Consider the following 16,339-nt stretch of genomic DNA (forward strand, 5'->3'; position numbering starts at 1 on the left):
ATTTTTCCTTTAGAAATTTTCACGTTCTCTACCGACAAAACCGTATCTCTAACCCATCAACTTTTAGACGTCAGTAGAAAGCTTATTTCATTGGCTATACATTGACATATAAAAGGTTATACAAAGTGTGGAAAATAAGCTAGTTGTTGACGATTGAAGAAAAGAATGCACCAAAAAAGTCATGAAAAAATTAGTCAATTTTGACACCCTCTAGCGTCCAAACTGTCTTACCTATTCATTCAAATTGAGAGACTGTTAGAAAGCTCATTGCATCGGCTAACCATTGACGTATAAAACACTACTAAAAATGGTGCAAATAAACGAGTTATTGAAGATTAAACAAAAGGATGCACGAAAAAAGTCATAAAAAGATAGTCAACTTTGACGTTCTCTAGCGGCCAAACCGTCTAACCCATCAACCCAAATTGGAAAATTTTTAGAAAGGTCATTCCATTAGATCTCCATTGACGTATAAAACTCTAGCAAAAATAGTGCACTTAAGCGAGTTTTTGAATATTAAACAAAAGGGTACACCAAAAAAATTGGTCAAAGTTGACGCCCTCTAGTGGCCAAACGGTACTACTAACCAACTGACTTTTCTACATCAATGGAAAGCTCATTTCATTGGCTGTCCATCGACATATAAAGGTATATACAAAGTGTTACAAATACGCGTGCTATTAACGGTTTACTGACAGGGTGCCCCAGAAACACTTTTTGACTGGTTAGGGCTAATTTGACCCTAGAAAATTAAGAAAACACGGTTACATGATCTGCTAGGTCTACTACATTGGAATGCATAGAAATTTCTTGAAAAACCGATTTTCCAAATGATAATTTTCATAAGGATCAAATTTGCCTGAAAAGCCACCACTATTCCAATGGGTTTTGCGTTATGTTGGCCACTTAGTGCAAGCGAAAATCGACTTTAATGATTTTATTTGTACAGTTTTACTACGACTCTAAAATTGACACTCACTGTGTTAGGGTTGTGTCAAATATCAGGGCCGTACCTGACCGATTTAAAAAAAAATCCCTCAAAGAAGTTATTACAGTCAAGAAAAACATTTAGTTACCTTTGAAGCCCTCTGGCGGAAAAACAAAGCACCCTATCATTACAAACGGCCATATTTTTGGAAAGCCTATTATATTTTCTACCCATTGACGTATAAAAGTCTATACAAAGTGTTGCAAATAAACGAGTTGTTTGACAATAAAGACAGTTTTGACTGAATTTGACAGCTACTACTTTAACCTTCAATAACTCGATTATTTTGACAGTTACAGGGTGGTTCAAGGTATCAATTTAAAGAATATTTTTTTCAAATAAGTGACCTAATACAAACTTACCTTAATTTTGAACAGAGAATCAGACAAAAGGAGGGTTTCATTTGAAAAACGTCCATCCTGTATAATATATTTTATCGTTTTTCTTCACCCACTTTTAGAAAAAACCTTGTATAACACGACAAAATACAAAAATCAAGAAAACAACGTTTCCTGATATGCATAAATTAAAATAATTGTTTTGGAGACTGAACATATTAAATTTCACATAAAACGGTAAATATCTGAGAAACGGATACAGAAAAGTGTATGCCATTAATACACGAAATATGTCTAGAAGTTGACGTATAATCCAAAAATGCGATAATATACAAGGTGTCCCATTTAAACTAAGCAACAGTTGATATCTACTTCCGGTTAAATTATTGCACGCATATTTTCTTATTTTTACTATTTTTTTAAATAAAAAGGTTTTTTTAGACTCTCCAGTAGTGGTAATTCAGAAAATTAGTGGGTACTGTTAGGTTAGGTTAGTTAATGGGAATTATTAGGAATTACTGGCCTTTACAAGAAATTAGTGAACATTATTTGCATATTAGGAATTAGTGTACAAAATTGTAAGCGATTTACCTCTCGGTGAAAATTTTTGTTTATAATATTTTTCGATAAATAACTTGTGAGTGCGTTATGACAAAGTGATTTCAAACTCTGGTACAGGGTGGTAAATAATCAGAACTGCGATTTTAAAATAAATATGTTTAAGACTTGAAACTGAAAAATATAATTCTGGGCAGTCTAACTAGAAACCATCATAACAGTCTCTAATTTAATTTTCAACAGACAGCCTTTGCTAAAACCGGCGTCATAACACGCAAGGATACGATACACGTTTATCCTTTTAGGGCCGATTAAATTTGCATGACTTTACACCAGGCAAATCGTACCTTACCCACCTCCGAAAAGGCTCTAATTTAATCGGAGCCCGGTGATTTGGCGGTTGCATTTTTATTAACGTTGAGAGTTTTTTTCCCTCACTTCTGTGTGAATAATGGGTTATACCTGACTAGGTTTCGAGACTAACAAAATCGAGCCCGGGCAATAAATCACGCTATAAATCAGCCATTTGTTTTGGGCAGATTCTATTCATGGAAAGGATGCTCGCGATACAATAGCGAAAGTTGGGGAACGCAAACTAAGCACCCCGGCCTCTCTCTTGAATTCGAAACTTTCGTAAGAAAGAAAATTGTTGAGTTCAAAGAATCTGCATTGGACGGTTTGTGTCAAAAAATCTGTATACACAAAACAATTATTAATCAAACCGACACGAACAAAACCAAAACAGTTCGGTATTTGTATATAGAATTATTAAAGTTCGCGGTTAAAATGCCGGTTTCAGCTGTTTCGTTCGAGTAGCAAAATCAACTTCAAACTTATTGAAATTGAAGCTTTCCCTAATTAGTTTTGGCTGCAAACCGATTTCCGTTAACCACCAAACTGTATGCGGCCCAGAAAGTTTCGTGTTGATTCCAAATAATTTACGCCCTTTGCTCTAAGTAGAAATTTGACACAAACCCAACTGTCCAAATTAATTACCGAATTTAATTCAAGTACGTTCACCAATTAATTACTATCATTTATCAATAACATTAACTTAAATACTCAGTTTTGCATTTTAATACTAGTAATCAACATAACTTACTTGATTATGATGGTCATTTTATTAAATTATGATTTTGTTACACTTTACGTTTTATGTTTTTTTTTTTTGTTTCCTCCTCCTCTGTCCTTTACCCGTCGTAAAGATGAAGAGACGTTATGGTATTCTTTTTATTTTGGTTGTCCATTCTTCTTGTTCTTGTTTTTGTTGTGCTGCTTGGGAGAGAGAGAGAGATCTGACCATCGAAAAGGAGGTTCCCTTAACTCGGTTTAATAACATGCTCATTACTCACTAGTTTTGAGTACATAATAACACCTATAACCTACTCTTGAGTAACGAGTCATTACTCACTGGTTCAGTCTACCTGCGGACACCACCAATACACCATATATAGCAAAAGTCAAAGCAAAGTGGAGTGACGTAGCAGTTAATAGATACACAAAGGATTTGAATGAAACATTTGTAAACGTTTGCTTCATCATTTGTCAAATTTAAAATATTTACCTTCCTGTGGCGACGTAAAAGTCCAAAGTGTTATTCCTAACCCTTGATTTTCCTTTCTATTACATTATGACAGATTACATTTGGTTGCTAGTACAGCTCTGTCTTTTGTTCTGTTCTAAATCTGAAAACTGTCAAATTCAATCCCATTGAGGTACAAAACAACGAAACATACTAGAAAAGTAACGAAATTAGTTTGACTTTGGTTGAATGCCTTTTACACCTTCATTAGTGCAATTTTGGCATTTGTAACATTTGGTTGTCTGTTTCTGACTTAATTTTAATCTATTTTTAAATAAGACACGTCAAAATCCTCTCCATAAAGCTGTAAAACCATGAAACACTTTTAAAATCCAGTAAAATCAGTATAAACAGATCCAAACGTATTTTATAGTGTTATGAAGAGAATTTTGACAATTATCACATTTTTCCGTCAATTATAGTACAGTCCTAAACCTGGAAACTGTCAAATTTAATCCCATAAAAGTATAAAACAACGAAACATATTTAAAAAGTAACGAAATCAGTTTGACTTTGGTGGAATGCCTTTTACATCTTCATTAGTGCATTTTTTGCGTTTGTAACATTTGGTTGTCTGTTTCTGACTTAATTTTAATCTATTTTTAAATAAGACACGTCAAAATCCTCTCCATCAAGCTGTAAAACCATGAAACACTTTTAAAATCTAGTAAAATCAGTATAAACAGATCCAAACGTATTTTATAGTCTCATGAAGAGAATTTTGACAATTATCACATTTTTCCGTCAATTATAGTACAGTCCTAAACCTGGAAACTGTCAAACTCAATCCCATAGAGGTATAAAACAACGAAACATATTTAAAAAGTAACGAAATCAGTTTGACTTTGGTTGAATGCCTTTTACATCTTCATTAGTGCAATTTTGGCATTTGTAACATTTGGTTGTCTGTTTCTGACTTAATTTTAATCTATTTTTAAACAAGACACGTCAAAATCCTCTCCATCAAGCTGTAAAACCATGAAACACTTTTAAAATCCAGTAAAATCAGTATAAACAGATCCAAACGTATTTTATAGTGTTATGAAGAGAATTTTGACAATTATCACGTTTTTCCGTCAATTATAGTTCAGTCCTAAACCTGAAAACTATGAAATTTAATCCCATAGAGGTATAAAACAACGAAACATTTAAAAAGTAACGAAATCAGTTTGACTTTGGTGGAATGCCTTTTACACCTTTATTAGTGCAATTTTGGCATTTGTAACATTTGGTTGTCTGTTTCTGACTTAATTTTAATCTATTTTTAAATAAGACACGTCAAAATCCTCTCCATCAAGCTGTAAAACCATGAAACACTTTTAAAATCCAGTAAAATCAGTATAAACAGATCCAAACGTATTTTATAGTGTTATGAAGAGAATTTTGACAATTATCACGTTTTTCCGTCAATTATAGTTCAGTCCTAAACCTGAAAACTATGAAATTTAATCCCATAGAGGTATAAAACAACGAAACATTTAAAAAGTAACGAAATCAGTTTGACTTTGGTGGAATGCCTTTTACATCTTCATTAGTGCATTTTTTGCGTTTGTAACATTTGGTTGTCTGTTTCTGACTTAATTTTAATCTATTTTTAAATAAGACACGTCAAAATCCTCTCCATCAAGCTGTAAAACCATGAAACACTTTTAAAATCTAGTAAAATCAGTATAAACAGATCCAAACGTATTTTATAGTCTTATGAAGAGAATTTTGACAATTATCACATTTTTCCGTCAATTATAGTACAGTCCTAAACCTGAAAACTATCAAATTTAATCCCATAGAGGTATAAAACAACGAAACATTTAAAAAGTAACGAAATCAGTTTGACTTTGGTGGAATGCCTTTTACATCTTCATTAGTGCAATTTTGGCATTTGTAACATTTGGTTGTCTGTTTCTGACTTAATTTTAATCTATTTTTAAACAAGACACGTCAAAATCCTCTCCATCAAGCTGTAAAACCATGAAACACTTTTAAAATCCAGTAAAATCAGTATAAACAGATCCAAACGTATTTTATAGTCTTATGAAGAGAATTTTGACAATTATCACGTTTTTCCGTCAATTATAGTTCAGTCCCAAACCTGAAAACTATGAAATTTAATCCCATAGAGGTATAAAACAACGAAACATTTAAAAAGTAACGAAATCAGTTTGACTTTGGTGGAATGCCTTTTACATCTTCATTAGTGCATTTTTTGCGTTTGTAACATTTGGTTGTCTGTTTCTGACTTAATTTTAATCTATTTTTAAATAAGACACGTCAAAATCCTCTCCATCAAGCTGTAAAACCATGAAACACTTTTAAAATCTAGTAAAATCAGTATAAACAGATCCAAACGTATTTTATAGTCTTATGAAGAGAATTTTGACAATTATCGCATTTTTCCGTCAATTATAGTTCAGTCCTAAACCTGAAAACTATCAAATTTAATCCCATAGAGGTATAAAACAACGAAACATTTAAAAAGTAACGAAATCAGTTTGACTTTGGTGGAATGCCTTTTACATCTTCATTAGTGCAATTTTGGCATTTGTAACATTTGGTTATCTGTTTCTGACTTAATTTTAATCTATTTTTAAATAAGACACGTCAAAATCCTCTCCATAAAGCTGTAAAACCATGAAACACTTTTAAAATCCAGTAAAATCAGTATAAACAGATCCAAACGTATTTTATAGTGTTATGAAGAGAATTTTGACAATTATCACGTTTTTCCGTCAATTATAGTTCAGTCCTAAACCTGAAAACTATCAAATTTAATCCCATAGAGGTATAAAACAACGAAACATATTTAAAAAGTAACGAAATCAGTTTGACTTTGGTTGAATGCCTTTTACATCTTCATTAGTGCAATTTTGGCATTTGTAACATTTGGTTATCTGTTTCTGACTTAATTTTAATCTATTTTTAAATAAGACACGTCAAAATCCTCTCCATAAAGCTGTAAAACCATGAAACACTTTTAAAATCCAGTAAAATCAGTATAAACAGATCCAAACGTATTGTCACGAATGGAAAATCCGTTAGTTGGAAAGATGGACTGATTAACTTAAAAAACATAAAAGTATTCGAGGATTGCGAAATAATAAGCGCACGAGGCAAGGTCGCATCACGATGCACCGAATGTGTCATGCACCGAGTGCACCGTATCGGTGATGAGTCACCACCACCTGCTTTACAGAAATGTGAAAAACAAGCGACAATAACAAACTGCGTCAGCCGATCAATCGGGTATAAAATACGCCGATTTTAGCAGTATAAAGAGAGTGTGAACCGATCAACGGTAGTGCGGCCAGCTGACCCAGGAAGTCGCGATGTCGACTCTCCTCGGTCAAGAAGATCAAGTTAAGTAGTCCATTCTCCAGAATTGTTCCAACACGAAAGTGACCAAGCCAGCCGCCAGAAAATGCTAAGTCCTTAGCTTATGATATGTAAGTACGAATTGTTAAATTGTCAACTTTTAGTGTGTTCATGACTGTATTGTTTGGTTAATAGATTTAAGTGTTTAATAGAAAACTCAGTGTTTGATTCCATCCTTAAAACTGAGATCCCGGCACGACGTTTAACGTCGTGAGTCAGTTTAATTGGTGAACCCAGAAGGGCTCATAAATTAAACGTGACATTTGGTGGAGGCGCCGGTCTGTTTTGAGATGGATGAAAAACAATAGTTGAGTTTTTTATTTTTATTTTATCTTTTGGGGTATGATTCAGATTCAGGAAAATAATGTGTGTAAATGTGTGTATAACACTGTTAAAAAAAAGTGAATTTTTAAACCAGAAAAAATATTTTTGATTTTTCTCATCATGAGTGAAAATTACCTCTTTAAAGCAAAAATACAATTTTTCTTTTTGCATAATTAATTTTGTTCTACATTGTCATTTTGAATATTTGTTTTCTAAATTGTTAAAAGCATGTCAGTATTACTGAAACGATCGTGTCTTATGTTAAAAAAGTCAAGAAATTAATGGCTAATATAACTTTACGTACAGCACTGGCCGAACCAAAAACCCCGGCCATCCCTAAATTTACGTGTCCACCTACGTTTAATCCATCAAATGATTGCCCCATTACATTTTTAAATAAATATGAAAAGTCCGCAAGATTAAACAACTGGACTTATTCTTTAAAGATTTCATATTTTAATAATTATTTGGACGGACCAGCACAAGTTTGGTATCAAAACTATGTAAATGATCCAAAAAATGTTTTGAATACTTGGGCAATATTTCGAACAGATTTTCTAAAAGAATTCGCAGGTGACCAACCATTTCGTAAATTGAAATTTAGATTAAACACGCGTAAACATCGGGACAATGAAGACATTAAAACTTATTATTATGACTTACTTACCTTGGCAAATGAAATTAGCCCAGACATGTCTTTTGAAACTTTTAGAGATTATTTTGAAAACGGTTTAAATCCGTCGTGTTTTGAAATGTATTATTTGCTAAGCTCTAATAATAAAAATTTGAGTGATTTAAACCAACTAGTCTTGAAAATAAGTAATATTAAAGAGCGTGTATTATTTAATCAAATGAATCGGCAAAGTAAATTTTACATTTCGGACGGAATGAATTTTCGGTCTCGTAATGATCGATTGAAAAACAAATTCGATGGTAATCGCACTTGGTCAAATAAGTATTGTAAAAATTGTGAATTTCAGTCCAACAATTATTGTGGAAATAATAATTACAAAGGGACCAAGTTAAACAAAAATGATTTTTACTATCGAAATGTGTCACAAGAAAAGCAAAATTATTCTAGGTTTGATCAAAATCGAGGTATAAGAAATAGTAAGACCAGAAGTAATTGTTCACCAAAATATCAAAATTTTAATCGAGGTAGCAACAAGTTTTACAATTTTGGACAAAATAAGAATTTTTCTACACATCAGTATCCTAGTAAATGTGAAAACTCAATGTTAAGTGTCGATGAAGTTGCTATAAACTCGACAAACAGTAAAGGTAGCAATTTATTGTCAATCAAAGCTTCGATAAATAACGAAGACAATTTGTTTGATGTAATTTTAGATACAGGATGTGAACCAAACTTAATTGATTTAAATCTTATAACTAACATGTCTTTATCATCAGAGAAAATCCAATTAACTTCGGTAGGAGGTTATACTTTTAACCCAGTTGGTACTTCGAAAGTAACTCTAAAAATTAACAACATAAAGTTGGATATTGAAGCATTAGTAGTGAAAAATCTTTCTAAACCTCTAATTCTGGGACATAATTTTCTATCAAATTTTAACGCAATAATTGATAACAATAAAAATATTTTGAGTTTTTCAACAAACAACAACGATAAAGTAACAGTTAATCTCAATCGACCTGATTTAGATGTTACATCTAAAAACCAAGTTCAGAAAGAGTATCTAATGGGTGTAGAAATTTCTGACGTGGTAAAAACAGTAAAACCTGTAATAAAATTAAAAGTTGCCCGAAAGTATATTGTAAAACCAAATACGCAAATAACGTTAAAATTGAAAACCGCGAATAATGTGCCGGATTTAACAAAATGCAATTTTATTAAAAGAGACAGTTATTTATGTCCAAGAAATCTGTGTGTAGACACACCATTTTTGCAAAATGGGCACAATTTATACATTAAAATTGTCAATAAGGGATTTAGAACAGTTCCTATTTTAAAGCATTCTGTTATAGGTAAATTCGACGTTAATGAATCAATCAATACAAATACGACAAAGGATTCAATGTTATGCATTTCAGAAAAACGCAAATCAAAAACTGCTAATAAGTTTCAGTCCGATTTTCCTGTTCAATCGAAAATGTTACATCCTAATTTACAGACAAGTAACATAAATGAAATCGATAATATAGATTATCGAAGAAAAGTTGCGATGTTTAAATCAACTCGTAAAACTTCACACCAAAATAGAGACACAGCCGACCAAGTCGAATTAAAAAATGTAGTATTCCCTGTATCCCAATTTTGTGGATTACAATATTCAAAGCAAAATGTATGCTTTTAGCATTTCTATTTAGTAGAAGTTTGTATAAAAGTTAAGCTGAAAAATCAAATATTTTGAGAAAAAAAAAATGAATTTTACATACTGCAGCATGCTATTAAATTAATTTTTACATGACTTCTAAATCTAAAGTTAAAAAATAAAATCCACACTGTAAAACAGCGGATTGTGTTATTTCGATGTCGAGGTCAAGCATTCCCGATAACGACAAAAAGTGTGCCGGAATGAAACTTCTAATTGTCGACAAATAATTTTTTACTTATTATGTGTAGGTACCAGCTTTAAATAAAAGCATAGTGCAGAGTTAAAGAGGATTTCGATATGTTTCTATCGTTTGAAAACGAACAGTACATAAAAAATCGAAGGTTATTATTTGGTCGCTTGCAAAAATCGCGACATTAGTGGAAAATAAAGTAAAGCAGACTGATTAGTTCTATTTGACGCCGCGTGCCGGTGTGACCGACTTGCTTTCTTGCACTCGTCTCGTCGCATCGCCGCGAAGGTGTCGATAAAGAAACTGCTGATTGATAAATTTTAATGTTTTTTTTTTTCTTCTAAATGCACATGATAATTTACCTACATGGAATAACAAGTCGAAATATTGTATTGGCTAAGAATAATTAAATTTTATTTTACTATGGAAAAAATGACAACTGATTTGAAAAGTGGCTCAAGTTTTTTTTTTAATACAAATGGAAAATCATACATTTGTAATAAAGTATTTCTGAAGTGATATTTAACACATTCAACAGACATACTGCTCGAATGAGACGATAAGACCCACACATCATGATAATGTGACTTTATTTTTAATTTATTTCAGCTGAATTTTATTACGTCTAATAATTAAGGTGAAAAACGCTAGCTGAGCGTAATACCTGATTATGTAAGTGGCACATAGAGTTTGTTTCTTTAACCGACCCATTGTAATGAGTTTTATGAGTACTAAAGTTTCAACTTACATGCAGTTGAACTATTTTTGGTGCATCTGTACGAAGATGTCCAGCTCAGGATTCATAATTAAATGAAATAATTATTGAATTGCCAATGAAAAAATATTGGTATCTTTTATAAAGGAGTAATTTAAATACTCAAGAATTCAACAGGAAAAACAGTATAATTCAATGTTGGTAGGAGTATTAGCTCTCAAAGTAGTTGTTTCTGATTTTTCCCTTCTCAGTTGAGAAGTTTCTGATACAGAAAGGTCTGTACATGTTGATAAATATTTGTTTTAGTGCCACACAGCAATACTGTTTGCTGTTAGCGAGGTTAGGGCGGTGCATGAATTTTTCTTAAGGAACAAACCAAAAATACTCGTTGAATGCGAAATTAGTAGCAGGCTGAAATGATTGTGTGTATGCTACACCTTAACATATGTTTTGGAAATTGGGTCTTTGAAGCAAATTGATACTAGACTTCTTTAAACTCGGATATAAAAAGATCCATATAAAGTAGCTAAATTTGTCAACATTTTCAGGCAACGGAGATTCCTATTCCTGACAGCAACCGGTTATACGTTATCCTGGAAATTTGCGTATTAGTTGCTTTAATCGTTTACCTTAATTCCGTTTATAGGATCGTCTCATTACGATGTACAATAAGTTGTACAAATTTCTAGCAGACTGACTACGACTACTTTTTTTGAAACAAATATTGAACTGCTGAATAATTCAGAGTTACAAGCTACAAGCCCGATAAAGTCAAAATGCTCATAATTGAGTTATGAAAATGATTTACTTTTATTTGCTTAAATGAATTATCCTACAGTAGGATATATTTTGTGTTTTGTGCACATGAAAAAATGCGATATATAGGTACGTAACCTAAACAATTGATTAGATAATTCTTTTCTTATGCCGCATACAGTATGGTAATCACTTTGTTATTTAAGTCATCGTGGTAACGACGCGTCTAAAAAACTGCGTATGGATAAATATCATTGTAATTTCATTTTGACATGCAAATTTTTAGCATATGAGAATAATTAAGAAAAATGGCCATTGTTATTATAAAAGTTAAAAAGTGTACACTTGAGTTTTATATCATGATTTTTCATTGTATGAGTAAATTGATTAATTGAAGACTTTACGAAATAAAACTGGGCTAAATACTTATTGAACATTGACAAGTAAAGACTGTATTGCACGGTCAAGATGTCAAGATACTAGTAGCAAATTTTGAAACTTGAACACTTGTCATATTAGGTTATCAGAGAAATTTTTTCCCAAAGGTTAATAAGTGCACCATGCTTAAAACCATGGAATTCGCTGATTTGGCCAGTTCGGAATAATATCTCAATGAGACCAGACATTGTTCAGTACAGACCGAGTAATGCAGAAAATGCAAAATGCAATTAAAGTACAATAATGCGGTAATAGACGTATTACCTTAGGCATATAAGTTGTTTATGCATTTGGCAAAGAATGTAATTCGCGAGCGATGAGAAATGAATGTGTCGCTGCGCGCATAAATAAATGACTAATTTAAATAGTCCGAGTTAGGAAGACGGTTTACATTATATGCATATTGATTTTCATTACGTGATTTTTGAATCAACCGAATCATTCCCAATACACGCATATTTATATACCGAATGCTACGTTTCACCAGTTTCGGGTACCAGTAGTACCCCAAACACAACAAAGGGTTGAAACATCAGAAGTGAATTCTGCTGGCGCATCTTCTGGAGGTGCGTTTGGACCACAAACTTATGGGACCACCTGAATCCCACGCAAGTCAGGTTGTCCGCAATCCGGCACTGTGCCCGAATCCGGATAACCAGGCGCAAGTGCGAGCAGGGGGGCCCATTAATCCTCAAACTAGAGATGATCTAGAGCAAGCGGTAGCACAGCCGTTTGTTGCTCAGTTAGAGCCTTTTGGAAATATAGGGAAGAATATTCCATACTCTGCTTATGAGCAGCAATAAGGTCTACTTGACATTTTGATTTGATTGATAAGGTCTACTTGACATCTGAGTTTTTAAACGTGACATTTTTAGTAAGACAAACTTTAGCCTTGATTCAGCTTTGTAAGGCAAAGTGAAACCAAGACAAACAATGCAAATTTGTGGTAATGCAATAATTAGAGTTTTTTTAATACGCCAGAAAGGATTTAAGTTGATCATTTAATACCTACTTGCATTTATATACTAATGGCATATTGTTATTTTTACAAAAATCAATGAAGGAAAAACATTTGATTGAAGATATTACATCCAATTTTTTTTAAAACAAACTTCTCCAAAAGGATTTGAAGTTAATTAGGAACGGTTAATGTTTCTGTTTTTTTTTAAACCGGCAGATACGTTCTACTTTCCATAAAATGAAAACTAGAGCGTCTCATACTTACGGAGTTCAAACTTTTTAGTTTCAGGACCGGATTCCTGTTTATTTTAACATGTCAGTTAACTTCATAAAGTAATACGTAACACTGCATGCAGAGTATACTTTGGATATAAGTATATTAAGCCTTAATGAACACATATTAACCTTTGTTCCTATTTTTATTTCATGTAAACGCACACATGAGAGTCAACAAGCCAGATCGAAATAATACCACACGTTGATCCTGCTCTGCTGAAGACATTTAATTTCTTCCACAACTGTTGACGTTGGTATACAACATAGTCCACACGCAATACCAACACGTCATTGGACTTTTACCCACGTCACATCCATCAATTTGATGCAAGTAATAAGGAATACGTACGTGGCATTTAGTTATGCGCAGTAAACATCTTCGTGGTAAGAGTGAACTATTCTCGGCTTAACAATAATGTGCTCTGTGTTGCGCTATTAAACTATGTTAGATTTAAGAAATTGTTTAGATGGAAGCGATGTAAGGCAAATGGAGTAAAGTATTTTACGCACATTCAATAATTGGTATTTTCGAAGCCTAGATACTTCTTTCTTTATAAATCTACTCCATTATCCTTTTCTGGGTTTATTAGTGTTAGTAAGTTATTTGTGTTCATCATAAGCAATACTATGCTTTAATCATAATGTACTTAGTAGTACCGTAGCTTATCGATTGTTCTAATGGTTTTTATGTACGTCAATCTGAAATTTTGGTTTAATTGTATAATACTGTTACAAGTTAGATATTTTTTCAAGATGGTTGTTTTAAAGGGGAGTATATAAGTGTCCTTTATTTTAAAACTGGGGACCAGTTTTTCTGGGGCGGAGGCATATGTCACGAATGGAAAATCCGTTAGTTGGAAAGATGGACTGATTAACTTAAAAAACATAAAAGTATTCGAGGATTGCGAAATAATAAGCGCACGAGGCAAGGTCGCATCACGATGCACCGAATGTGTCATGCACCGAGTGCACCGTATCGGTGATGAGTCACCACCACCTGCTTTACAGAAATGTGAAAACAGGGTTGCCATTCGTAGCGACTTGTCGCTAAAATAGCGACTTTTTAATTGTCTGAAATCGTAGCGGCGATTTACGAAAAAGTGGTGATATGTAGCGACTTTTTGATTTAAGTAAAATAATCATAAAATATCAATAATATTGCTGATAAAATGTCATCGTAACGTAATATAATAAAAGGTTGGTCGAACGTATATGAGCAGCAGTGATGCTTCCTCCCATTTCTTACATTTCTATTATGAACAAACTGACGTTGACGTACACGTACGACGTACGGTGACTTGTGTCTCTGTCAAGTGTCAATTGTCCGCTAAACGTCAACATATTTTAACAAGAACTTAACCATACTTCATACTTTCCCGCGTTCCCCGGGTTCCCCCAACTAAATCCAAATGTAAATAAGAATAAGTAAATGCAAATACGCAGGCGTGATTCTGTGATTGTCTTCAACTTCGGTCATTTTTGAATTTGGATATCAAAAAATTGTGCGATGAGCGATATCTCAAAGTATTTCTTGCCATCAACATCGAAGACTTGTGAAGCAGGTAGGAGACCTAATATTTTCTATTATGAACAGGTTATGAAAAAAATATTTGTTTTTGACAGCAGCAATTTGACAATTGACGTAGCGACAAAGTAGCGACTTTTCACAACATGTAATAGCGACATCACTTCAAACTGTTCTGGCAACCCTGTGTGAAAAACAAGCGACAATAACAAACTGCGTCAGCCGATCAATCGGGTATAAAATACGCCGATTTTAGCAGTATAAAGAGAGTGTGAACCGATCAACGGTAGTGCGGCCAGCTGACCCAGGAAGTCGCGATGTCGACTCTCCTCGGTCAAGAAGATCAAGTTAAGTAGTCCATTCTCCAGAATTGTTCCAACACGAAAGTGACCAAGCCAGCCGCCAGAAAATGCTAAGTCCTTAGCTTATGATATGTAAGTACGAATTGTTAAATTGTCAACTTTTAGTGTGTTCATGACTGTATTGTTTGGTTAATAGATTTAAGTGTTTAATAGAAAACTCAGTGTTTGATTCCATCCTTAAAACTGAGATCCCGGCACGACGTTTAACGTCGTGAGTCAGTTTAATTGGTGAACCCAGAAGGGCTCATAAATTAAACGTGACAGTATTTTATAGTGTTATGAAGAGAATTTTGACAATTATCACGTTTTTCCGTCAATTATAGTTCAGTCCTAAACCTGAAAACTATCAAATTTAATCCCATAGAGGTATAAAACAACGAAACATATTTAAAAAGTAACGAAATCAGTTTGACTTTGGTTGAATGCCTTTTACATCTTCATTAGTGCAATTTTGGCATTTGTAACATTTGGTTATCTGTTTCTGACTTAATTTTAATCTATTTTTAAATAAGACACGTCAAAATCCTCTCCATCAAGCTGTAAAACCATGAAACACTTTTAAAATCTAATAAAATCAGTATAAACAGATCCAAACGTATTTTATAGTGTTATGAAGAGAATTTTGACAATTATCGCATTTTTCCGTCAATTATAGTTCAGTCCCAAACCTAAAAACTGTCAAATTCAAACTCATGGAGGTATAAAACAACGAAATATACTTGATAAGTAACAAAATCAGTGTGACTGTGTGGTTTTTGCTCAAATTATCCGATATACCAAACAGCAGTTGATATTTTAACTTGTATGTAACTGCGCCGTGTGTTATTTTCTTTCGCTGTGAATACTTACCACAGTCGTAGAAAAAGTATAGTATTCTACACGCATGTAATGGTTATTACTCACTCGATGATTTACGACACTCGCCTTGCCATGCTCGTTGAATAATTTAATATTATTCAACTAGTTTTTGATGCTTCTGACACGAATAAATAAAATTCAACTAGTGATATGTTTTACATTTTTCTTTTAGGGCAAATTAGATTTTTCAGAATTTTTCCAATGTTTGAATTTAGGTTTTTAAAATTTCTATTTTTAGTTAGAATTATCATATTCTTTACCCATACCTACACTGTCTGCTCCAATTGATAAAAGGTAATTTATTAATTTGTCCAATAGGCCTACTGCATTTCAAGTTAATAGTATTGGAAGACGAGAATCATTTATTATCAATTTACTGGCTTTTAAAGAATTGAAAAGTTATCAATCTAATAATAATTTTCATAAATGATTGCGAGCAATTAGTACCATATAACAGTGATTTGGAATTAAATCCAGTTATGATATACATAAACAACATTAAGCAGACAACCACTGATAACTAATAGATCAGAGGTTTAATCTTCACAAAGTTCCAAAACTTTCCTCGCTACATTATGCCGAGCTTTGCTTCAGGCAGTTACTTGTTCAAGTTTCTGTGAGCTTTATACGAAGAAATAATGTTACCTTTAGCGGAGAATATGAACTAATTATGGATAAGCTGTATGTTTGTTGGATTATTTACAAGCCCGTTTTCGAGGGATTAATGTTCGAGTTTTGCCCCGGAGAATATTTTATAACGTGCC

At 33.0% G+C, this 16,339-nt stretch overlaps 1 protein-coding gene and 1 long non-coding RNA gene across 8 annotated transcripts in view; one reads left to right on the forward strand and one right to left on the reverse strand.

Annotated features, from left to right (window-relative positions):
- nrm (neuromusculin) overlaps positions 1-16,339 on the reverse strand; it is a 527,634-nt gene that overhangs the window by 441,869 nt on the left and 69,426 nt on the right. The gene's annotated exons all lie outside the window — the stretch shown is intronic.
- LOC145725984 (uncharacterized) lies at positions 6,485-14,874 on the forward strand. Its single transcript, XR_014177460.1, has 2 exons — positions 6,485-14,392; positions 14,454-14,874. It is a non-coding gene; the product is annotated as an uncharacterized LOC145725984 (long non-coding RNA).

The sequence above is a fragment of the Ips typographus genome, linkage group LG3 (assembly GCF_016097725.1).
Source record: "Ips typographus isolate SLU linkage group LG3, UJ_Ityp_2.0, whole genome shotgun sequence".
Lineage (NCBI taxonomy): Eukaryota > Metazoa > Arthropoda > Insecta > Coleoptera > Curculionidae > Ips > Ips typographus.